The sequence below is a fragment of the Somniosus microcephalus genome, chromosome 5, assembly GCF_052327205.1.
Source record: "Somniosus microcephalus isolate GS21.2 chromosome 5, FLI_Smic_1.0, whole genome shotgun sequence".
NCBI lineage: Eukaryota > Metazoa > Chordata > Chondrichthyes > Squaliformes > Somniosidae > Somniosus > Somniosus microcephalus.
Window position 1 is genome coordinate 144,253,645 of NC_140991.1, and position 26,574 is coordinate 144,280,218.

At 48.4% G+C, this 26,574-nt stretch overlaps 1 long non-coding RNA gene across 1 annotated transcript in view; it reads left to right on the forward strand.

The window, feature by feature from the left end:
• The window catches only part of LOC147117369 (uncharacterized), a 61,843-nt gene extending 37,036 nt beyond the window's left edge, over positions 1–24,807 (forward strand). Inside the window, exon 3 of the long non-coding RNA XR_015078439.1 lies at positions 24,670–24,807. This is a non-coding gene — a long non-coding RNA (uncharacterized LOC147117369). The remainder of the gene's footprint in view (positions 1–24,669) is intronic.
• The last annotated feature ends 1,767 nt before the right edge of the window (positions 24,808–26,574 follow it).

Genomic DNA, 26,574 nt, shown 5'->3' on the forward strand with positions numbered 1-26,574 from the left:
ACAGAATACCTAGCCTCTGACCTACTCTTGTTGCCACAGTATTTATGTGGCTGTTCCAGTTAAGTTTCTGGTCAATGGTGACCCCCAGGATGTTGATGGTGGGGGATTCGGCGATGGTAATGCCGTTGAATGTCAAGGGGAGGTGGTTAGACTCTCGCTTGTTGGAGATAGTCATTGCCTGGCACTTCTGTGGCGCGAATGTTACCTGCCATTTATCAGCCCAAACCTGAAGGTTGTCCAGGTCTTGTTGCTTGTGGGCATGGACTGCTTCATTATCTGAGGAGTTGTGAATGGCGCTGAACACTGTGCAGTCATCAGTGAACATCCCCATTTCTGACCTTATGTTGGAGGGAAGGTCATTGATGAAACAGCTGAAGATTGGTTGGGCCTAGGACACTGCCCTGAGGAGCTTCTGCAGTGATGTCCTGGGGCTGTGATGATTGGCCTTCAACCACCACAACCATCTTTCTTTGTGCTAGGTATGACTCCAGCCAGTGGAGAGATTTACCCCCCGATTCCCATTAATTTCAGTTTTACTAGGGCTCCTGGATGCCACACTTGGTCAAATGTTGCCTTGATGTCAAGGGCAGTCACTCTCACCTCACCTCTGGAATTCAGATCCTTTGTCCATGTTTGGACCAAGGCTGTAATGAGGTCGGGAGTCGAGTGGTCTTGGTGGAACCCAAACTGAGCATCAGTGAGCAGGTTATTGGTGAGTAAGTGCCACTTGATAGCACTGTCAATGACACCTTCCATCACTTTGCTGATGATTGAGAGCAGACTGATGGGGCGGTACAGGTAGACTATCCTTTATCCGAAAACCTCGGGACCAGCCGAGTTTCGGATAAAGGAGAATTTCGGATTTCGGAAGGTGGGTCGGCGGGGGGTCGTGCGCACGACTTACGCTGACGCTCAGCGTAAGTCAGTCGGGGTCGGCGGGGGTCGGGGCCGGCGGGGTACGCGGGGGGGTCGGCGGTTGTCGGGGCTGGCGGGGTCCGCGGGGGGGTCGGCGGTTGTCGGGGCTGGCGGGGTCGGCGGTTGTCGGGGCCGGCGGTGGTCGGGGTCGGCGGTTGTCGGGGCTGGCGGGGTCGGCGGTTGTCGGGGTCGGCGGTTGTCGGGGTCGGCGGTTGTCGGGGCCGGCGGGGTCGGCGGTTGTCGGGGTCGGCGGTTGTCGGGGCTGGCGGGGTCGGCGGTGGTCGGGGTCGGCGGTTGTCGGGGCTGGCGGGGTCGGCGGTTGTCGGGGTCGGCGGTTGTCGGGGTCGGCGGGGTCGGCGGTTGTCGGGGCCGGCGGGGTCGGCGGTTGTCGGGGTCGGCGGTTGTCGGGGCCGGCGGGGGGGTCGGCGGGGGGTCGTGCACACGACTTACCCTTTATCCGAACTTCCGCAACCGGAACCCTCTAAAAACCGAAGGTTTTTTCGTTCAGCGTAAGTCGTACACACGACTTACGCTGAACGAAAAAACCTTCGGTTTTTAGAGGGTTTCGGTTTTCGGAAGTCCGGATAAAGGGTAGTCTACCTGTAATTGGCCAGGTTGGATTTGTCCTGCTTTTTGTGGACAGGACATAACCTGGGCAGTTTTCCACATTGTCGGATATATGCCAGTGTTGTAGCTGTACAGGAACAGCTTGGCTAGAGGCGTGGCTAGTTCTGGAGCACAAGTCTTCAGCACGACAGCCAGGATGTTGTCAGGGCCCACAGCCTTTGCTGTATCCAGTGCGCTCAGCTGTTTCTTGATATCACGTGGAGTGAATCGAATTGGCTGAAGACTGGCTTCTGTGATGGTGGGGACTTCAGGAGGAGGCCGATATGGCTCGTCCACTCGGCACTTCTGGCTGAAGATGGTTGCAAATGCTTCAGCCTCGTCTTTTGCACTCACGTGCTGGGCTCCACCATCATTGAGGATGGGGATATTCCTGGAGCCTCCTCCTCCCGTTTGTTGTTTAATGGTCCACCACCTTTCATGACTGGATGTGGCAGGACTGCAGAGCTTTGATCTGATCTGTTGATTGTGGGATCGCTTAGCCCTGTCTATAGCATGCTGCTTCCGCTTTTTAGCATGCATGTTGTCCTGTGATGCAGCTTCCCCAGGTTGGCACCTCATTTTTAGGTATGCCTGGTGCTGCTCCTGGCATGCTCTTCTACACTCCTTATTGAACCAGGGTTGGTCCCCTGGCTTGATGGTAATGGTAGAGTGAGGGATATGCTGGGTCATGAGGTTACAAATTAGAGTCATAGGGCTGGATTTTGTCAGTGTGGGCGGGTTGGGGCGTGTCAGGTGGAAATTGTGTCAGGACCCCGACTCCTAAGTGAAGTGTTGAAAAAGTGTGATTTTCTCCTAATTGGCCAATTGATTTCCTGCATGTGGGAACCACTGGCCCAATGAGTCTTTTCATACAGAAAGTCGCCTCCGATGACCTCATCAATGCTGTTGGATTTAAGGCCTGCAAGCAGCCTTGATTCTTCTGGAGACTGCAAAGGCTCTGCAATTTATATGAAGGAGTTGAATTGTGGAAAATGTCAACGATCAAGCAAAAGTGTGCTCCTCGGTTTGATGAGCCCTCCCTCCAAGCTCTGGTGTACGGAGCCAGCTGTAATAAGGAGGTGCTGTTCCTTTCCTCAGGGAGAAAAAAGCCACCCTAGCAGACAAAACCTGTGTGGCTGCAAGTGGCCCAGGTTGTCAACTCCATTTCAATGAGCCGCAGAACCTGGCTGCAATGCAGGAAGAGGTTTCATGACCTTCTCCGCGCCGGAAAAGTGAGTGCGATTATCCCATCACCCTCAATCTGATCCCCATCGGCTCTCCTCACCAGCACTCTGCTTTGCCAACCTCATCCTCCACATCCCACTTGACACTTGCATCCCTGCACCCTTACCCATTCCCCCTCTTTGGTCACATTCACTTAACTATTCGACCATGCAACCCTCACACTTCCTATCACTGTGATGCCATGACAATAACTACTTACAACACACAGGGAGGGTCCTTTGTATCCTTCTAAGCACCTATGCTATGCATTCACTACACTCACTCCTTCCATGGTCCACGGGGGAGCTTAGTCGCAAGGGTATTGAAAACATGGTCATTGTTCAGAATAGAATGACATCTCTTGAGGAGCGATGGTCAGCTATTGGGCAAACAAAGCAGACCTTCATGCAAGTCCTCTGGAGTAGGACTTCCAGTGCAGAAATGGGTCCTCATGGCCCCCCTGCAGTGCAGCAAGGTGCTGTCAAGCCACTTACTAGCTCTGAAATGGGGCTGACCCATGAGAGGGATGTTGGTGGCAGACAACAAGGAAGTGGGGGCTCCTCTCCAAGCGCTCACACGACCATGCCACAGCAAAGCCCTCGGTCAGAGCCTCACCAGAGTCCTCACCCAAATGAGATGGGCAGCCCCTGCATAGCCGTAGGAGCAGCAGACTGTTGGTGAACCCGCACAAGTTTGCCACCCCAGAGGATGCCCACCAAAGGCATCAAGACAGGAGCAGCAAGAGAACGAGCAATGGACCTCCACATCTGCTGAAGCCATGGGAAGCACCACGTAGGAGCACACGTAAGAGGAAGATAAAGCATAAGTAGTCACAAGGGTAGTCACTTGGGTGCTGTGTTGTTTTGTTTTTGGACCAGCCATCATTGTGATTGTATTATAAAGTGTTTTGATGGCAAACTGTTGAAGTTGTGGCCTGTGTCATTTCGCAAATGAGACTTTCACATTGAGGGCTTATGGCGCCTTGCGATTATCAGAATGGTGGTCAGAGTGATAGGATTCCGTAGGGTCTTCTCCATTGTCGATGATCTGGTAAGAAGGAGCAAGACTAAAGTGTTTAATTGTGCAGGCTAAGCAAATCTGGCCAGGATGAGTGCGTCCCTTGCATCCCGGGCAGCAATATGGTGGCGCTCTGGCGCCTTCTGGCCTGTGCTTCTGCAGGTGGGTGACTAGCAGCTTGGCGCTCCTGTTGATGTTCCTACTGTTGGTGCTGCTGTTGTTCATGGTTCTGCTGCTGCCGCAGCTGGTCTTCATCCCAATCTGATGCCCAGGAGAAAAGGAATTAAATGTTCGCCATGCTTCTGGAATATGCCTCAGTTGAAGAAGCGCTTAGTCAAGGTGGGGAAAGGGGTTTCCCAGGAGGTCACACTGGAGATGGGTGTCAGGCTCCAAACTTCCACAACACTGAGTATGCCTGCTAAAAGTTCCCCCAGACCTGAAGCAACAAAGTTCTGCCACCTGCAAATGACCATCGGTGAAAACGCCTTTGTAATGGTGGAGCTGCAGCTGTTCGTAAGCAATCCACTAGTGAGACCGCCAGGATTACCTGGCATGTTCCAGAGGAGGCGTGTAGGATGGGGGAAATGTGTTAAAATCGGAAAGGCCTCTCAAAATGGAATTATAGAGGCAATTAAGTGGTTAAGGGCCTATTCCGACTCTTGGAGGCGGGATGGAAAGCGGGTCAGAAAACACGCACTTGGGAAAATTGCTCGGAGGCGGGAACGGGCCCGCCCGCCAGTTTTGGTGATTTTAACAACTCGCATGCCTCCAAACCCGCCTCCTCGGGGCTGGGAAATTCGAGCCCATAGAGTCATAGAGTTATACAGCACAGAAAGAGGCCCTTCGGCCCATCGTCTCCGTGCCGGCCATCAAACCCTGTCTATTCTAATCCCATTTTCCAGCACTTGGTCCATAGCCTTGTATGCTATGGCGTTTCAAGTGCTCATCTAAATGCTTCTTGAATGTTGAGGGTTCCTGCCTCTACCACCCTTTCAGACAGTGAGTTCCAGATTCCAACCACCCTCTGGGTGAAAAAGTTTTTCCTCAAATCCCCTTTAAACCTCCTGCCCCTTACCTTGAAACTATGCCCCCTGGTTATTGACCCCTCTACTAAGGGGGAAAGTTCCTTTCAATCTACCCTATCTATGCCCCTCATAATTTTGTGCACCTCGATCAAGTCCCCCCTCAGCCTTCTCTGCTCTAAGGAAAACAACCCCAGCCTGTCCAGTCTCTCTTCATAGCTGAAGCGCTCCAACCCAGGTAACATCCTGGTGAATCTCCTCTGCACCCTCTCCATAGTGTGGCGACCAGAACTGCACACAGTATTCCAGCTGTGGCCTAACTAGCGTTTTGTACAGCTCCATCATAACCTCCCTGCTCTTATATTCTATGCCTCGGCTAATGAAGGCAAGTATCCCATATGCATTTTTAACCACCTTATCTACCTGTCCTGCTGCCTTCAGGGATCTATGTACATGCACACCAAGGTACCCTCTGATCCTCTGTCCTTCCTAGGGTCCTACCATTCATTGTGTATTCGCTTGCCTTGTTAGTCCTCCCAAAATGCACCACCTCACACTTTTCAGGGTTAAATTCCATTTGCCACTGTTCTGCCCATCTAACCATCCTGTCTATATCATCCTGTAGCCTGAGGCTTCCCTCCTCGCTATTTACCACTCCACCAATTTTCGTGTCATCTGCGAACTTACTGATCATACCTCCTACATTCATATCTAAATCATTAATGTACACTACAAGCAGCAAAGATCCCAGCACTGATCCCTGTGGTACACCACTGGACACAGGCTTCCAGTCACAAAAACAACCTTCGACCATCACCCTCTGCCTCCTGCCACTAAGCCAATTTTGGATAAATGAGCCAAATTGCCCTGGATCCCATGGGCTCTTACCTTCTTGACCAGTCTCCCATGTGGGACTTTGTCAAAAGCCTTACTGAAGTCCATGTAGACTACATCAACTGCACTACCCTCATCCACACACCTAGTCACCCCCTCTAAAAATTCAATCAAATTGGTCAGACATGATCTCCCCCTGACAAAGCCATGCTGACTATCCTTGATTAATCCTTGCCTCTCCAAGTGGAGACTAATTCTGTCCCTCAGAATTTTTTCCAATAATTTCCCTACCACAGGCTCGCTGGCCTGTAATTCCCTGGTTTATCCCTACTACCCTTCTTGAACAATGGTACTACGTTAGCTGTTCTCCAGTCCTCTGGTACCTCCCCTGTGGCCAGAGAGGTTCTGAAAATTTGTGTCAAGAGCCCCTGCAATCTCCCTTGCCTCACACAGCAGCCTGGGATACATCCCGTCAGGGGCTGGGTATTTATCCACTTTTAAGCCCGCTAAAACTGCTAGTACCTCCTCCCTCTCAATACTAATTTGTTCAAGTATATCACAATCCCCCTGCCTGATTTCTATGCCTACATCATCCTTTTCCATAGTGAACACAGATGCAAAATAGGACGAGACAGACTAGATGCAGGAAGGATGTTCCCGATGGTCAGGGAGTCCAGAACCAGGGGTCACAGTCTAAGGATAAGGGGTAAAACCATTTAGGACAGAGATGAGGAGGAATTTCTTCACCCAGAGAGTGGTGAACCTGTGGAATTCTCTACCACAGAAGGCAGTAGAGGCCAATTCATTAAATATATTCAAGAAGGAGTTGGATATATTTCTTAAGGCTAAAGGGATCAAGGGATATGGGGAGAAAGCAGGGACAGGGTATTGAATTTGGATGATCAGCCATGATCTCATTGAATGGCGGAGCAGGCTCGAGGGGCCGAATGGCCTACTCCTGCTCCTATCTTCTATGTTTCTATGTTAAAATATTCATTTAAAACCTCACCTACATCTTCCGGCTCTACACACATGTGGTAAACCACTGTTATACCTGCCTGTGTGGGTGTTTGTATTCCACTGTGTACATGTCTGTACATGCCTCGGCTGACTCCTCCCACGAGTCCAGGTATAAAGGTGACTGCTCCACAGTCCCTCTGTATTCTGGACTGGCCGACCACTCGAGGCACACCTTCATTCTCTTGTTAATAAAAGCCTGTTAGTTACTCGCTTAACCTCAGTCTTTTGAGTAATTAATAGCGCATCAATTTTATTAACAAGATTTTTTTATAATGGAGAAGATCCTCACACCAGCATGCCTGGACTTAGACCATCGGGAGGCGGACGCATCCACCAAGTTTGCTCACTGGCTTAGGTGCTTTGAAAGATTCCTGATCGCCTCCGCTGCAACGGTCAAATCGGATGAGGACAAACTGGATGTCCTGACCTCCAAAGTGAACCACCGAGCGTACTCGGTCATCCAGGACGCGACCTCGTACGCGGCTGCTCTCAAGCTCCTCAAGGACCAGTACACGCGCCCAGTGAACGAGGTGTACGCCAGGCACCTCCTGGGGAGTCGTAAACAACAACCTGGGGAATCGACCGAGGAATACCTTCAGGCACTGTCTGTGCTTGGCCGGGCCTGTGGTTGTAAGGATATAAAGGCCGCCGTGTACACAGAGGAACTTATCCGGGACGCTTTTGTAGCGGGCCACAGGTCCAATTATACCCGACAGCGACTGTTGGAGCAGAGTGACCTCGACCTCAACAAGGCCTCTGAACTCGCACTATCATTGGACGCAGCCTACCGGGGCATGGATGCCTACTCCTCTGCACCGTGGACGCCGCGGGGAACGACAGCCTGGGACACGGTAGGACCGTCTCATAGCGCCGTGCCACCCCAGCCACATCCCAGCAACGGCCCAACTACCGCAGCAGTGTCCCAAGGATAGAAATGCTACTTCTGTGGCCAGGCCAAACACCCCAGAGCGCGCTACCTGGCGAAAAATGCGATCTGCTCGGGCTGCGGGAAGAAGGGACACTACGCCAGCGTCTGCAGGGCCAAAGCCACCCCGAACCCCAGCAGCGCCGCGTGTGGGCCGTGCGGGCCGCCATCTTGGGCCTCCCCAGCCATGTGCGAACCACCGGAACAGCAGCCATTTTGGACGCCTCCAGCCACATGGGGATCATGGACACCGCCATATTGGACGCCAGCCGGGACGCAGCAGGCCCCCAACACAGCCTCATCTGATACCCGCAGCGACACACCGACCCCTACGCTGGCCTCCGTTACGCTGGACCAAGCGAGACCGCACCAACTGGCCCGGTCCACAATGGACATTAAGGTAAATGGTCACGAAACAACCTGCCTTTTTGACTCTGGGAGCACGGAGAGCTTCATCCACCCCGACACGGTGCGGGGTTGCTCTCTCCCAGTCCTGCCTGCGCACCAGCGGATTTCTATGGCATCCGAGTCCCAGTCGGCGGACATTGGCGGCTACTGCGTGGTGACACTCTTAGTAGACGGGACTGTGTACGATAATTTTAAACTTCTGGTCCTGCCCCACCTCTGCGCTGCCGTTCTACTGGGGTTAGATTTTCAGTGCCACCTTAAAAGTGTTACGATGGCGTACGGTGGACCCCTCCCCCCACTCACAGTCCGCAGCCAGCAGCTTCCAAATTGCCCGCCGCGCACCAGGTGCAACCTCTCCACACTCAGAGTCACCCCCCCCCCCCCCCCCCCACTGTTTGCTAACCTCACCCCCGACTGTAAGCCCATCGCCACAAAGAGCAGGCGATACAGTGCCGGGGACAGGGTTTTCATTAAAACCGAAGTGGAGCGGCTCCTGAAGGAGGGGATTATTGAGGGCAGCACCAGCCCCTGGCGAGCCCAGGTTGTGGTCGTTAAGACCGGCGAGAAGCAGCGCCTGGTCATCGACTACAGCCAGACAATAAATCGCTACACCCTGCTGGACGCTTACCCACTCCCCCGCATAGCTGATATGGTCAACCAGATCGCGCAGTACCGCGTCTTCTCGACCATTGACCTGAAATCAGCGTACCACCAGCTGCCTATCCGCCCTGAGGACCGCCAGTATACTGCCTTTGAGGCAAACGGCCGCCTCTATCACTTCCTTAGGGTTCCCTTTGGCGTCACCAACGGGGTCTCCGTCTTCCAAATGGCCGATCAAAATGCGTTGCAGGCCACTTTCCCATATCTGGACAATGTGACCATCTACGGCCATGACTTGCAGGACCATGACGCAAACCTTGAAAAATTCCTCTGCACCGCCCAACTCCTGAACCTGACATATAACAAGGAGAAGTGCATATTCCGCACAACCCGCCCCGCCATCCTTGGCTGTGTTGTGGAACACGGAGTCATCGGTCCCGACCCTGACCGGATGCGTCCCCTTATGGAAGTCCCACTGCCCCACTGCCTCAAGGCCCTGAAGAGGTGCCTAGGGTTTTTCTCCTATTACGCCCAGTGGGTCCCCTACTATGCGGACAAGGCTCGTCCGCTGATCAAGCCCACCTCTTTTCCCTTGACGGCAGAGGCCCGCTTAGCCTTCCACCGTATCAAGGAAGACATTGCCAAAGCCACCATGCACGCAGTGGACGAATCCATCCCCTTCCAGGTGGAAAGCGACGCGTCCGACTTTGCCCTGGCCGCTACCCTTAATCAGGCGGGGAGACCCGTGGCCTTCTTTTCACGAACCCTCCAGGGCCCGGAGATCAGACACTCCGCTGTTGAGAAGGAGGCCCAGGCTATTGTGGAGGCTGTGCGTCACTGGAGGCACTACCTGGCCGGAAAACGATTTACCCTGCTCACTGACCAGCGTTCAGTTGCTTTTATGTTTAACAACAAGCAGAGGGGCAAAATCAAAAACGACAAGATCTTGAGGTGGGGAATCGAACTTTCCACCTACAATTACGAGATCTTGTACCGGCCCGGGAAGCTCAATGAACCCCCGGATGCTCTATCGCGTGGCACCTGCGCCAGCGCGCAGATCGATAGACTGCGGGCCCTCCACAATGACCTCTGCCACCCGGGGGTCACCAGGTTCTTCCACTTCATCAAGGCCCGCAACCTGCCTTACTCCATTGAGGAGGTCAGGACCATGACCAGGAACTGCCAAGTCTGCGCTGAGTGCAAACCGCACTTTTATAGACCAGACAGGGCTCGCCTGATAAAAGCCACTCGCCCCTTCGAGCGCCTGAGCGTTGATTTTAAAGGGCCTCTCCCCTCCTCCGACCGCAATGTGTACTTCCTCAACATTATTGATGAGTACTCCCGTTTCCCGTTCGCCATCCCCTGCCCGAACATGACCAGTGCCAAGGTCATTAAATGTCTGAACGACCTCTTCACCCTGTTCGGTTTCCCCAGCTATATCCATAGCGACCGGGGCTCATCGTTTATGAGCGACGAACTCCGCCAGTACCTGCTCGCTAGGGGTATTGCCACAAGCAGGACCACCAGTTACAACCCCCGGGGGAATGGACAGGTGGAAAGAGAGAATGCGACAGTTTGGAAGGCCGCCCTGCTAGCCTTAAAGTCTAGGGGCCTTCCGACCTCCCACTGGCAGGATGTGCTCCCCGATGCGCTCCACTCTATTCGGTCACTGCTCTGCACTGCCACTAACGCCACCCCTCATGAGAAAATGTTTGTCTTCCCAAGGAAGTCCACATCGGGGACATCGCTACCGCCATGGCTGACGTCCCCAGGGCCGGTCCTACTGAGAAGACACGTGAGGACCCATAAAACGGACCCCCTGGTCGAGAGGGTCGACCTCCTCCACGCCAACCCCCAGTATGCTTACATTGCGTACCCGGACGGGCGGGAGGGCACAGTCTCCATACGAGACCTCGCACCCTCGGGGGCCCCAGTAACCCACTACCCACTACCCCCCCCCCCCCCCCCACGATCCAATATCCAACCCCAGCAGACGGCACGCCTGGGCCCCGCGACCCGCTCGACACCCACGAGGACTATACACCAGTGCCCCAGCCTACGCGGGACTCGACGCCGGAAGCTTCACTACCCCTGCCGTCGCCACGTCGATCACAGCGGCAGACAAGACCTCCAGAGAGACTCCAATACACAAACTTTTAATACACTTCACCCCGCTGGACTCATTTTTAAACAAGGGGTGAATGTGGTAAACCACTGTTATACCTGCCTGTGTGGGTGTTTGTATTCCACTGTGTACATGTCTGTACATGCCTCGGCTGACTCCTCCCACGAGTCCAGGTATAAAGGTGACTGCTCCACAGTCCCTCTGTATTCTGGACTGGTCGACCACTCGAGGCACACCTTCATTCTCTTGTTAATAAAAGCCTGTTAGTTACTCGCTTAACCTCAGTCTTTTGAGTAATTAATAGCGCATCAACACACATTGCCACTTTGGTCCCTCATGGGCCCTACTCTTTCCCTGGTTATCCTCTTGCCCTTAATATACTTATAAAACACCTTGGGATTTTCCCTTATTTTGCCCGCCAGTGTTTTTTCACACTCTCCTAATTTCTTTTTTAAGTACCCCCCTGCACTTTCTATACTCTGCTAGGGCTTCCACTATTTTTAGTCCTTTGTATCTGCCAAAAGTCTCCCTTTTTTTCCTAATCCATTCTTGTATATCCCTTGACATCCAGGGGTTCCCTGAGTTTGTTGGTCCCACCCTTGATCTTTACGGGAACATGTTGGCGTTGTACTCTCTCTATTTCCTTTCTGAAAGACTCCCACTGCTCTGATGTGGATTTTCCTACAAGCAGCTGATCCCAGTCCACTTTGGTCAGATCCTGCCTTATCATATTAAAATCGGCCTTCCCCCAATTTAGAACCTTTATTTCCGGTCCATCTGTGTCATTTTCCATTGTGGTGGAATACAATTCTGCTACTGCTGATGGCCCACAGCGCCTCATGGATGCCCAGTTTTGAGCTGCTAGATCTATTCTGAATCTATCCCATTTAGCACGGTGGTAGTACCACACAACATGATGGAGGGTGTCCTCAGTGTGAAGATGGGACTTCTTCTCCACAATGACTGTGCGGTGGCCACTGCTACCAATACTGTTATGGACAGATGCATCTGCGACAGGTAGATTGGTGAGGGCGAGGTCAAGTAGGTTTTTCCCTCGTGTTGATTCTCTCACCACCTGTCGCAGGCCCAGACTGGCAGTTATGTCCTTCAGGACTTGGCCAGCTCGGTTAGTAGTGGTACTACCGAGCCACTCTTGATACCGAGCAATATGGCATCCCAAAAGCCTTCCATTCAGGAAACTCACAACTGCAAAGGGAAGAGATTTGTTGCTTAACATTAGGATAGTTCTGGCTCTTTCAAATTCCTGACTATCTTTAATGATAAATTATAAAATCCATTTCCATCAGCGTTGTTGTGGAGGCTCTGTCATCATGTTATCATTCAAAGAGGATTCTGTTCTCAACTTCATAATGGGCAGATTTGTTACTCTATCATGGGATCTGAATCTGACATTGCACAAACTAATGTAACCTATTTATGATCTCAAGTTCTTGACATGAAAAGTTGCCATTCTGATGGCTTTAATGTAGTCCAGAAGGGTGTGCAGACTGTATTCTAATTGCTCTTGTGCTTTCTTCCTATGTCATCTGGTATAAGGACAGAGCACTCCCACGACCAGATCCAAATTTTGTACCTAAGGTGGTATATAATTAAGAACTTGGTTTACAAATTAATTTTACAATCTTTATTTCCTATTCATTATAAATCTTACATTATAGGTACTATATAAATGTAAGTACAATGAAACCTGTACAAATGGACACTCCAAAAAACAGACGCTTACTGACAGTCCCAAGTAACGTACATTATAATAGATACAAACTTCCCCTTGAAACCACAGACTCTCGCAAATTACGAACTACGGATAGCCTTCACTGCACCAAGTCCGCTTACAACATAAAACACCGGACACACAGGTAAGTGCGAGGTGGCAGCAGGTGAAAAACGGCTTTTTGTGTAATGGAAATCTCTTTACCTAGCATATACAGTGGCAGAGAAATTGCTCTATCTCTGGGATTGAATGCTTGCACCGCTCTATCACAGGGAAAGAGGGGTTTCTCTGCCACTACGGATGCTGGGTAAAGAGATCTCTATTACACAAAAGCCAGGAACTGTTGGTCGGTGGGGGGGCGGGGGCGGAAATTGGGGGCCAAGAAATCACGGGGTGTCTCAAGAGTTGAGGGGAAAGGAAGAATGGGGGTGCTGGTGGACAGAGATAGAGACTGGGGGCTTGGGGGGAGAGATGGAGAGAATGGTTTCCCCTTTTCCCTGTCCTCACTTTCCCCTCTTCACCTGCTCTCGGGTGGCCTCCTGGTTCTTGGAACTTCTCACACAACAGCTGCTGGTGCGAAACCATGAATAAAGATTCTCGACTACAGGGGACCCAACCGTTCTAAAGTAGATCCAATAACATTTGTAGAAGTCACGTGATCCGACATCATGTGATCTGACGTCGGATGTCATGAGGTCAGTACATCACTTGATCAAACCGCCAGGAATGCCTCCACCAGAGTTGGCAGCCCTACTCCACCAGTACGTCAGGTACTGATGAGCTGCTAACAGCCTCCTGCATACTCCCCAGCACTTCAAACGTTAGCAGCTGCAGCACACGGAAGACGGGGATCCCGGACATGGGTCTGCAGGACATCAATTCCCCTCCAATTTGGCTGGGATCTGCCAGGCACTCCAGCCTTACAGCAACCACCTTGTCCTATGCAGGCTGCCAACATAGCAGATCCCAGGATCAGGGCACCCCTCCCTCAATAGAAAAGGACCCTGGGATAGCAGTGAACTTGGAAACCCAGGGAACAGAAAATGAACTGATATCACATCCTGCTGGCAGGGCTCCAGAATTAGGCATGATCCCAGATGAGGATGAAAAAAAGAAGGAACGCTGCAGGAGATACAGCCAATATTTGACTTATCTGGTTTACTGTACATACAATGGCCATTTTGAACATAAGGATACCTGCAAATAAATGGCACATATTGCAAGTCCCTTAGGTGTCCCTAATTTACAGGTTTTACTGTAGTTGTTCAATATTTCCCTATTTTGATACACATTTCAAATCATTTTTATTGAGAAACCAAGTTGAAAGGCAAAAAGCTATGCTGCTGCCAAGGTTCAAAAGCATATAGAGAAGACTAAGTAACTGGAACTAATGATTACATTACATCAAGCTTGGGTTTCGAAAGCCTGAAGTTTATGGTGGGAGATCAGGCTTAAGAAGTAGAGTTCCACAGTTTTGAGGACCTGGGAAAGAATGAATTAGAGTAGGAGACTGAGATGAGTACTGATTTCACCACACACCACATAGAGGAAGAAAGAGCAATATGTAAGACGGCATATTTGCAACTTTGGAGAAATGAGCAAAGTTCACAGGAGCACTGATCATGGCAGTATTGACCAAAAGAGAGGAGATGAGAAAGGTTCCAAGGGAATGGAGAGGAGTATAGAGAGATGATGGAGACTGTAGGTGAGTAAAGGTATTGCTACTAAGATGAGCTTTTTTTCTTGTATCCTGCCCAGGAGTACGAGAGCTGTTCGACCCTCCCCAGATGTGGAAGCAATATTCAGATCTTGAACAGACTTCACTTTCAATAGATAAGAATTGTTGAGGTGAAAAACATGTTTGGCATGAAAGAGAAAATCAAGCTTCTGGGGGGAGCTTTAGCAGTGGAGGAAATGTGGGTTCCATTGGAGGTTAGAGTAGATAGAAAAGCCAAGAAGGTCAACAGATTAAAAACTATGGGCTAAAAATTCGGTATCGCCGCGCCAGGTCTTTAGTGCCCAAAATTTTGCGCTCGCCCGGATTCCCGTAGCGCCCGCCTGAAATTCAGTTGCGCCGCCCCAAGACGGAGGCGGGCGCTATTGCAGGGTTTGGCCGCCTCATTTGGGGCGATGAAAGTCAGTTTCAGGCGTCCAGCTGCCGCTGCGGCACCCGATGCGGTGCGGCAGGCTGGTGTACTGCAGGCCTCCTCCTTCTCTTAAGGAGGAGCTGCCTGCAGCCATGAGATCGCCGCTGGATTCCCCCGGCAAATGAGCCCGGCACCACGGAGAAGTGCCGGGCTCGCGGGAGTCAGACACCAATGCCGCGGGGGGGTGGTGCAGGAGTCCGGGGAGGGAGGTGCGGCCAGGCGGCCGCCGGGAAAGCGTCCGGCCGCCCCTCCACCTTTATGCGCCGGCCTCTCGGAGCTGCAAGGCACCGTTTTTCAAACGCTGTTTGCGGCCGCTACGGGCGAGGCGGCCGCAACTGAATTTGGCCATCGGCACGGAATAGCATTGGAACCGGGGCGCTGCGCACACCGATGACGTCATCGGTGCCGGCGCAGCGCTACCGGCTAATGCCGATGTTAGGGACCAACTGAATTTCGGGCGCTAAAAAACTTCCGGCGCAAACCACTCTATAGCCAATAAGTGGGCGCAAATGCGACTGAATTCCTAGGCCAATGGCCTTGAAATTGGATATGGCCCAAAAACGGGTGGTGTCATGGCCACTGCTATTTAGCCGTGCTGGGTCAAAGTGGTCCAGGTAGCATGCAAAATTTGTGCTGAGTGCTCATTTACATGATTATAGTGCTGATCTGAGCGCTAAACCCGCTGCTCATTGGCTTACTACTGAACAGGTGGGCCAATATCGGGTGCAGTCTAATTACGTCATGTTTGGCCTAGGCTTTCTCCACTACTTAAAAGGGAGGTTCTTTGATGCAGCAGCACCTCATTGTCGTTCTATTTGGAGCTCCACTTGAATTCAGTAGTGAATTGCAAGAGATGGCCGAGTAGCAGCAAAGGGAAAGAGCTAGATGGTTCTCGGACGCAGATCTGGAGGCACTGGTGGTGGCCGTGGAGAGGAGGTGGGCTTCCCCCAGGGTGGCAGGAAGCCATCTGCCCATACGTCTAGAAGGCTCTGGCAGGCAATATCTGCATACGTGACGGCCAACTGTGTGGTCCCCAGATCATGGATGCAGTGCTGCAAGAAGTTGGCAGGTCAAGGTGAGTGAAGGCTTCAGCAAATGCCATAACCCACCATCTGCACCATTAGCCTCACACACTGCTCAATGCACCACACCCTCATCACTCACCTACCAACAATTTCTACCTTTCACCACTCAAACCTCACAATTATGGCTTCAATTCACCCTCACAACCTTACCACTGCTGCAACACTCACACCCACATCTCACACCTTGCACACACTGCCAGCTATTCAACCTTGACCGGCACATCACCCAAACACATTGCATCACATTCACTGACACACTTCCCTTTCTCTTGCAGGTCAAGGTGGCACATAAAAGACGTGAGCAGCAGCAGACGGGCGGAGGGGAAGCACGTCTTCAGAACCATACTGAGCTGGAGGAGACAGTGCTGGAAATCATTTCAGGGGCCGTCGCTGTGGCGAGGTTGAAAGCATTGCTGATTCCTAATCTTTCTTCTCACATCCCACTTGTCCCTTATCCCGCAATCTCTTCTCACTTACAAACTGCTGTAAGCATGCACATCTTGCTTTCCCCTGCTCCCCTGATATCTCCTTTCAGATATCCAAGAACTGCCAGCATCCCAACCTGTCCCCAATGTTGTAGCGGAGGAGACTAAAGGAGAAGAGGCACCGTCACTCGATCTGACACTCCCAGGCACCAGCTCAGAAAATGGCACTTCACATACTTTAGAGGGTAGTATAGAGGCAGGATCTGCACGTGGGGAGTCACTGGGCATGAGTGGGCTGCAGCCAGGTCCGGGGGAAAGGGTAACTTGAGTGCTAGCTCCCCGGAGGGCGAGTTCGTGCATGAGTTCTGCTGCACAGGACTCAGATGATGACTTTGATGGGGTGGCCTTCAGAAGAAGGGTAATGGGGATGCACACAGTAATGCTTGGTGCAATTGCAGGCCTGCCAGAGAGCCTCTTGTCAATGTCAAGGAGCACGGAGGAGTCCGGCTCCAACATTGCATGAGTCTTTGTGCGAAGCTTGAAGCCCATGATCTCCAGGATGGAATTGATGGACAACTCCATTAGGCCACTTGTGGACCCAGCCGTGATGCTGGGTGTGATGGGTGATGTCGTAGCTTCCCCTGCAGCACAAGCGGAAGCGACCCAACACCTGAGTGCTGCAGTGGAAGCTCAGACTGCTCTCATGCAGGCTCAGTTTGCTGCCACGCAAGCTCAGACAGCTCTCGTGCAGTCTCAGCTTGCTGCCATGCAAGCTCAGACTGATGCCATCATGGCTGGGTTTATGAGTGTGGAAAGGGCCTTGCAGGGTCGCATACCAGTCCAGCAATCTCTGCTCCAACAGATGGCTAGGAATGCTGAGGCGCCACCCCGGGGAAGTGGCAGTGAGTCCGTGAAGCAAGAACCTACTGTCCTCTCTCAGGATGACAGCATTCCAACTCCCACCACTGCCACTTCGCCAGTGCCCTTGCTGCTGCCCGTCAGCCAGCCAGCCCAGACTGCTGCTGCCCATGCTGAGGTGGTGCAGTCTACAGCCGGGGCTTCTCAACCCAGAGCTGCTTGAGGTCGTCCTGCATGGCCATCTGCGGTCTCCCCCACAGAAAGTCAGCAGCCTTCCACCAGCCATGCTGCAGCCACTGAGGTAGCACTAGAGTTGGCAAAGGAACACAAAAGGGAATACACAAGGGTGATTAGTTGACGTTATTATGTACTTTTGCATTGATTCATTTTTAAATTATGTTTGGAGTGTTTGTTTTGTGGTAGTTCTCATTTCAGCTTTTTGTCCAAGATGACGCTGTGATGTTCCATGACAGAGGGATGGTAAGTGGTGAACAACGGGGGTCTGGGGTTTCATTCAGGGGAACCGAATTCTGATGAGGCACTCACGGACAGCCTGTCCGGAATGAGGATCTGCTGCCTGCCTCCTCCCTTCTCCTCCGTTCCTCCTCCTGAGGTGATTGTGGAACCCGTGGTGGCGAGGGCACGATGGCCAAGTTGTGGAGCATGCAGCAGACCCAACGAAATGGGACACCCCCTCCGGTGTATACTGGAGGGCTCCTCCCGAGTGGTCAAGGCAGCGGAACTGTTGCTTTAGCACCCTGATGGTCTGCTCGATGAGGTTTCTCGTGGCAGCATGACTCTCATAATGAGTGCTGGCCACAAGTTGTGTGTTTACGCAGGGGAGTCATCAGCCAGGTGTAGAGCGGATAGCCTTTGTCTCCGAGCAGCCATCCTCATGTTCGAAGTGGTGGCTGGAAGTTTGCTGGCCCAGTGGACTGGCGCAGGATGAAGGCATCATGACTGTTGCCAAGATACCGGGCATTCACCATCATGATGTGCTGGGCGTGGTCGCACACCAACTGCACATTAAGTGAGTGTTAGCCTTTGCGGTAGTGGTACATCTCAGGATTGATATGCAGTGCCCGCAAAGCCACGTGTGCAATTGATGGCGCCTTGCATCATGGGGAAGCTCGATATCCTGGTAAAGCCACATGCGCGCTCCTCCTGCTTCTCTCTGTTCAGAGAGAAGACAATGAAGTCCCTTCTGGAGTAGAGAGCCTCTGTGACCTCCCGGATGCAATGATGGATGGCGAACTGTGAGATGTAAGCTACGTCTCCTGCTCCAGACTGGAAGGATCTGATGGCGAATAAATTGAGGGCAGGGCAGCGCCGTGGTTGCCCTGCCCTGAGGCTGCAGCTCTGGTTCCAGGAGGTGACAGAATTCTGTAACCACCTCCTTGGTGAAGCGGAGTCTCCGAATTCACTGCTCCTGGCATAAGTGTAGGTAGGAAAAGTGCTCTCGGAAGACCATAGGTGAGTAAGGCCTCCTGCTGAGAGCCCTCCTGGCCCCCCTCCTCCTCCCTCTGCAAGCAGCTTGCCCTCTTTGCTGCCTCTGCTCCATCTCCCTGTCATACTCTAGTGCGAGGGGGACTGCAAGTAGAGCCCCCATGACTGGGAGCAAGTAGTCTGAGCAGAACCTTTGAAATCAGAAGCAAGGCTTTCTCCACTTGTAGCACCACCCCTATCACTTCACCAAATTTAAATAACTGTAGAAAGCTCCAAACAGTTGCACAAACTTACACAGAACCAGTAGAAATCGAAAAGTAAGTCACCTGCAAGTTGTTGTTGATGATTCCTTTAAATAGAGCTGGCGGAGGTCCTATGTGCAGCTGAACGCATGTTCAGCTGTTCGTGTTTTGGAGAGGGCGTTGAATGGAGCGGAAACGTCCAAAATGGAAGATTGTGCGTCAAATTAGCGTTGCACACTGACTGACGTCACGATCTGCCTCATTACCATTTTTCTAGCGAGCGCAGGCAACGGCCGTGCTGCTGACCTGCCCAATGTGGCGGCTGCTGCGGGACTCGCCGGAACTGGATGGAACGAGCCGGCCGCCATTTTTTTTGCCGAAACCGGCAAAAGGTTGCAGTAAGATCCATAAAGTGCAGCATAATTTTAGAGGGAACCAGATAGCCATGAAATGAAAAAAATTGTGATACCATAATATGGCATATTGTTTAGAAATGCATGGTGCAAGACTTAATAAAAGACTTTGGAGGTGTTCAATGCAATGAAAGATGATTCACCAAGATGTTCAAGATCAAAGATCCAAACATGTGGAACTTGGGGAACAAGGTCACTAGTGGAACAGCCATGCTGAAAGTGACACGGACAATCATTGTTAAGGCCAGAACTTTGAAGGTGATAGATAGTTTGAAATTTAAGAGTGTCTTGCATAAATTTAGAAAGTACAAATCAGGAGAGAGAGCGAGGTCTCACCTATCAAATGTCCAGCTTTCTCTTGTATCCAGTCCATGAGGGCAATAGAACTCTATTATTGGAAAGATAAGACGGACCAGCTTTTATAAGATGATGATCATGAGAAAATTTCCAAGGAGAAGGGAAAGTGTACTAGGAATAAGAACCATTTAAAAGATTGTAAAGGGATAAGTTCGGAATCAACATTTTGATAAGTGTCCGCCTTGGCTCAGTGGCTGCACTCTGAGTCCGAAGGTAGGTATTGCTCCAGAAACTTGAGCACATAATCAAGACTTGACACTTTGTTGTCGGCGGTACCGACTTTTGGGAGACATTAAACTAAGGACCCATCTGCCCTCAGGTGGATGTAAAATGACACTAGTTGAAGAAGAGAAGGGGAGTTCTCTTTGTCTCCTGACCAATAGTCATCTCTCAACCAGCATCGCTAAAACAAATTATCTGGTCATCTGTCTCATTGCTGATTGTGGGGTATTGCTGTGTGCAAATGGGTACCATGTTTGTCTACACTACAAGTGACTGCACTTCAGAAGTACTTCATTAGCTATGAAACACTTTGGGATGCCCTGAGGGTTCGAAAGGCACAATATAAATGCAAGTTACTTCATTTGTTTGACAGTGTGGAGCACCATTGTCCACTATGCTACAGGGTCCTCAGATCATATTATCGGTCCCATGCTGTTATGTCATTTTCCATAGCAATGAGAATTTAAAAGAAAATTAACATGCCATGCAAGTTTGTACCTTCTTGGTAGGGACATCATTGGGACTAGAAATCTTCCAGCCAGCAGAAGATTCAATAGATATGGTGAGATTAAAACTTGATACCAGTCATAATGGTAGAACAGAATGGAGCAATGATGGAAAGATCATAATTAAAGCTGGAGTAGAACAATGACCCAATAAGGTTAGCCTTCTCATTCGGAGAGCTAGCAACTACAATCAGGATGGAAGATGGTGGAAAGCAGGATTCAAAAGTTACAAGGCACATTTTTGGAAAGTGCCCAGAAGAAGCTGCAGTTGGCAGTTACTATTTCTTTTCAATAATGTTGTGTTTAGTAGGTGTAATACTGGTTTTATAGAAGTTCTGAATAGAGATAACATTTGATAAGTATCCTTCAAGCTGATTAAGACACCAGTTGGGAAAGAAAGAATTCTTACATTTTTTGTATGGTATTAAATTGATACTGGAGTGAATCAGGAAATGCTGTTTTTGTTTCCCTTTGTGAAGAGGACCTAATAATTATTAGGTTTGTGTCCTTTGGAATATGATTTGGTATTTTATAGCTGCCTGTGAAGTACCTTTGGCAGGGAGAGATCACCTTGCAGAATTAAGGGATGTTCTAAGTGAACGTTTTTATTGCGTCAGTTAGTTTCAAGTGTGCAATCTTTGAGAAATTTTGCGGTTTCTGTTGCTTTTATAGTATAATTGTAGTGGGTTTGTGTTCCTAACTAGCATAGTATAATTATAGTCACCATTTGTGTCCTCAGGTAAACTGAATAATACATTTTCAGATCCAACAACAAATTCAGTCTGCTTACCAGTAGGCCAACTTCGTGTTTTGTAGAGTGATTACTGAGTACCATTGCCCTACATTCACATAAATAATGGTAATTTCTTACCATGAATATGAGGATTAATATTTATGATGCATTGATCCCCAAAATTGAAATAATGAACAGATTTTGAAAATTTGATGGAATAAAATAAAATTTCATCCAACTTTTTGAACTTATAATTTTCATTTATTTAATGATGCTATGCACATGCACATTTTCAAGACTGACAGGTCTTACAATAAGTCTTTTCCTGTGTGGACAGGGTATTAAGATCCATGGCCATTATGACTCATGGCCATACTGAGTAAGTTTCCTGAATTGTCCAGGTAAGCCTGATTTGCGTAGATTATAAAAACCAGAGAAAATCAAAGAACACAGTTTGGAAATAGGATCTTCACATCATACATAGCATAGGTGAAAGGGCTCAACTACAATTATAGGCCTTATAGTTTTAATAAAATCCTTTCACTTGCACCATGAATGCTGGGATCGCTGTGCTTCCAAAAATCTGTTCTTTCTCTGACTGCAGTGCAAACAAAATTAAAAAGTGCTGATTAAATATTATTACTGTACTGTCAAATCAATGGTCAAAAAACTTTGAAAAGAGAGAAAGAGCACATAAAATTTACTACAGTATTATACTACATCTGTTGGTGTGATATCAGTTAATTTTCCACATGCTGTGATAGACGACCAGGTTTTCATTGAGCACTTGTGTTGCTTTGGAAACAGAACTTTGCAAAAACCTTAGTGTAATGGTATGTGCTTCTTAGTAAAAAGACAAAATGTTATAACTGTACCTTTCTATACAGCTTTTGCATTGGATTTTTGTGAGCTTGTTTTTAGATGTTCACCAGTACTTCATTTTTTAGAAAACCTTTTGCTGGTTCTGATTTTTTTTTCAGTTTTTGTTTTTCATTTTAACTTTGATTTGGTTTCTCAGGGCTGAAAATACACAGGCATGAGATCCTGGTGCAAGTGCTAGGGTCCGCCAAGCAGGACCGTTTGCCATCTCCTCTGCCAGAGTATGCAAAATTAGGGGGAGCTTCCCAATTTAAAATTTCTGGTGGCTGCCCACCACAACAGGAAAGGTGCAAATTGCTGGCCAAGTATAAGTGTCTAACAGTAGTTTCTCAGTGGAGAAGTTGTTTAGAGGAAAGTGGCAGCTTTGTGTAATGCTGTTAATTTAAATAGAAACATAGACATAGAAGATAGGAGCAGGAGTAGGCCATTCGGTCCCTCGAGCCTGTTCCGCCATTTAATGAGATCATGGCTGATCATCCAAATTCAGTACCCTGTCCCTGCTTTCTCCCCATATCCCTTGATCCCTTTAGCCTTAAGAAATATATCTAACTCCTTCTTGAATATATTTAATGAATTGGCCTCAACTGCCTTGTGTGGTAGAGAATTCCACAGGTTCACCACTCTCTGGGTGAAGAAATTCCTCCTCATCTCAGTCCTAAATGGCTTACCCCTTATCCTTAGACTGTGACCCCTGGTTCTGGACTCCCCCGCCATCGGGAACATCCTTCCTGCATCTAGTCTGTCTAGTCCTGTTAGAATTTTATAAGTTTCAATGAGATCCCCTCTCATTCTTCTAAACTCTAGCGAATATAAGCCCAGCTGACACAATCTCTCCTCATACGTCATTCCTGCCATCCCAGGTATCAGTCTGGTGAATCTTCGCTGCACTCTCTCCATGGCAAGAACATCCTTCCTCAGATAAGGCGACCAAAACTGCACACAATACTCAAGGTGTGGTCTCACCAAGGCCCTGTACAACTGCAGCAAGACATCCTTGCTCCTGTACTCGAATCCTCTCGCTATGAAGGCCAACATACCATTTGCCACCTTAACCACCTGCTGCACCTGCATGCTTACCTTCAGCGACTGGTGCACAAGGACACCCAGGTCTCGTTGCACTTCCCCTTTTCCCAATCTATTGCCGTTCAGATAATAATCTGTCTTCCTGTTTTTGCCACCGAAGTGGATAACCTCACATTTATCCACACTATACTGCATTTGCCATGCATCTGCCCAATCACCCAACCTGTCCAAATCATACTGGAGTTTCTCTGCATCCTCCTCACAGCACACACGCCCACCCAGCTTTGTGTCGTCTGCAAACTTGGAGATATTACATCTAGTTCCCTCGTCTAGATCATTTATATATATTGTGAATAGCTGGGGTCCTAGCACCGATCCCTACGGTACCCCACTAGTCACTGCCTGCCACTCGGAAAAAGACCCGTTTATTCCAACTCTTTGCTTCCTGTCTGCCAACCAGTTCTCTATCCAAGACAGTACCTTACCCCCAATCCCGTGTGCTTTAACTTTGCACGCTAATCTCTTATGCGGGACCTTATCGAAAGCCTTCTGAAAGTCTAAATACACCACATCCACTGGTTCTCCCTTATCTATTCTACCAGTTACATCCTCAAAACATTCCAGTAGATTAGTCAAGCATGATTTACCTTTTGTAAATCCATGTTGACTTTGTCTGATCCTGTCACTGTTTTCCAAGTGCTCTGCTATTACATCTTTTATAATGGACTCTAGCATTTTCCCCACTACCGATGTCAGGCTTACCGGTCTATAATTCGCCGTTTTCTCTCTACCACCTTTTTTAAATAGTGGGGTTACATTAGCTATATTCCAATCCATGGGAACTGTTGCAGAGTCTATAGAATTTTGGAAGATGACCAACAATGCAGCTACTATTTCTAGGGCCACTTCCTTAAGTACCCTAGGATGTAGATTATCAGGCCCTGGGGATTTATCAGCCTTCAATCCCATCAATTTCCCTAACACCATTTCCCTACAAATACTGATTTCATTCACTTCCTGCCTCTCATTAGACCCTATGTTCCCTGACATCTCTGGGAGGTTATTTGTGTCCTCCTTTGTGAAGACAGAACCAAAGTATGTATTTAATTGGCCTGCTATTTCTTTGTTCCCCATTATAAATTCTCCTGATTCTGACTGCAAGGGACCTACGCTTGACTTCACCAATCTTTTTCTCTTCACATATCTATAGAAGCTTTTACAGTCAGTTTTTATGTTCCCTGCAAGCTTACTCTCAATCTATTTCCCCCCTCTTAATTAATCCCTTTGTCCTTCTTGGCTGAATCCTAAACTGCTCCCAATCCTCAGGTTTGCTGCTTTTTCTGGCCAAATTATATGTCCTCTCCTTGGATCTTATGCTATCCCTAATTTCCCTTTTTAGCCACGGTTGAGTCACCTTTTTTGTTTTATTTTTATGCCAAACAGGGATGAACAAATTCTGTAGTTCATCCATGCGATCTTTAAATGTTTGCCATTGCCTATCCACCATCAACCCTTTAAGTAACGTTCCCCAATCCATCTTTGCCAACCCGTGCCTCATACCATCGTAGTTTCCTTTATTTAAATTCAGGAACCTAGTCTCTGAGTCAACTACTTCACTCTCCGTCTTAATGACGAATTCTATCATATTATGATCACTCCTCTCCAAGGGGCCTCGCACAACCAGATTGCTATTTATAGATAGATTTTGTTTGTGGATTATTTTAATTAGGATGTACTTGCATTTGGTCCTTTATTCACTATTGCGAAGAATCTGTAAGGTTCCTATCTAAAAACAGTGTCAGGAAATTTTAGTAATGAAACTGTTTTTGAGGGTTTCTGAGGCCCTATGCCCTACGCTGTATGTATTGTCATGCACACTGATGAAACAATGCTTGTACCTTTCAGTATGCAACTGTTGAGATGAATGGAGAGCGCTACATGTCGCCTGAAGACTTTGTCAGAAGATTTTTGAATTTACGCAATGGAATGGAAAACCATCCTGAGACAGTGAAGTTGCTTGCAGGTGCAGTGAATCAATCAAAAACTGGGTAAGCTTATTGTTATGGGAAAATACTCACCACAGTGCTCCACTTTATATGTATTGATAAGTTCATCCCAATCTTGCAGACCTTTTGTGAAAAAACCATAAATGTTTGCAGCACAAAACGAGGCCATTCGGTCGATCATGCTCTTTGCTAGAGCACTTTAAAACCAATCTCAATGAATGGCCCCTCCCTATAGCCTTGCACCTTTCTCTGATTCAAATATTCATCCAGTTTTCCTGTAAAAGATGCCATTGTCTCTGCTACAACTCTCTGTGGCAATGCATTTCATACACCCTTGTGCAAAGAATTTTCTCCTAATCTCTCTCCTCAATCTCTTTGTGACCATTTTAAATTGCTGACCTCTTGTCACTGACACTCCTCAACCAGGAGAAATAGTCTTTCCTTATTCTTACTATCAAATATCTATCATAATTTAAAAAAAAACCTTCATATTAAATCTCCAGTTGGCCTTCTCTGCTCTCGTGGAACTAGTTCCAGTACCTCCAGTCTCTTCTCATAACTATAGTTTCCCTTCATTCTGGTGAATTTGTTCTGTACACTCTATGGTCGTCTTGTCTTTTCTATAACGAAGCACCAAAAACTGCACACAGTACTCTTAACTGTGGCCTAACCAAGTTTCATACAAATTTATCATTCTGGTTGTATACAATGCCCCCATTTATAAAGTTGAAAATTCTTTTGGCCTTTTTTAGGTATTTATTTACTTGCATTTACACTTTCAGGGAATTATGTATTTGAACCACTAGATCTTTTTGTTCATCCAGAATCTTCAGCATATTTCCATTGAGTGTATACTCCCATTCCTTGTTTTTTCTCCCAAAATGTACACTTAATCATCCTAAGTTGCTTCAGCCACCTGTATGTCCATTCTGCTAATTTGTTTGTGTTCTTGATATCTTTTACAGTCCTTCTCACCGTTGTTGTGTTGTCAGCAAATTTCAAGATTATGCTCCCTGTGCCCAAGTGCAAATAATCTATATATACTGATAATAACAAATGTGTACCTAGCATTGACCCCTGAGGAACACCACATCCAACCCAAGCAGCATTAATTTGCTCTAACTCTTTTGTTTCCTGCCCATCAAATAATTTTCTGATTTATGCTGCCACATTTTCTTATTTCATATTCCTGCATTTTTCTAATGAGCCTCTTTGAGACATCTTTTTCAAACACCTTCTGAAAATTGATACACACTACATCTATTGCATGCCTTTTTAATCTATTCCCATAAGTCACCTCTTCTAAAAAAATGTTTATCAAACATAGCTTGCCTTTAACAAATCTGTGATGACTGTCCTTGATGAACCCATGCATTTCTAAATTCTCACTAATTTTATCTTGAATTATGGGTTATAAGAGTTTGCCCACAATTTATGTTAGACGTACTAGTCTATATTTACCTTTTTATCCTTTTCTCCCCTTTGTTAATAAAGGTGTTCCATTGGGTACTCTTTAATAACTTCACACTTTCAAAAGTTTGGTGTGTGAATGTTGACAGTTTTCTAGTGACATCTGAACAGTTGATTGAAAAATGTTTATCCAAAGAAACAGAGCAAAGCAGTAAGATCATATCTATAGTTTTTGAAATGTTTGACGGTAATAATAGAGAGGAAACTATTTTTAAGAATAAAGTTTAGTTATGTCTTCAAATATTTAGCAATCTGTTTGATATTTGCACTCTTGTACTTGGTTCTGTAGCCCTAGTTAACCAGTGACTGGCATAACTGTGTGGATGTGTCTCTG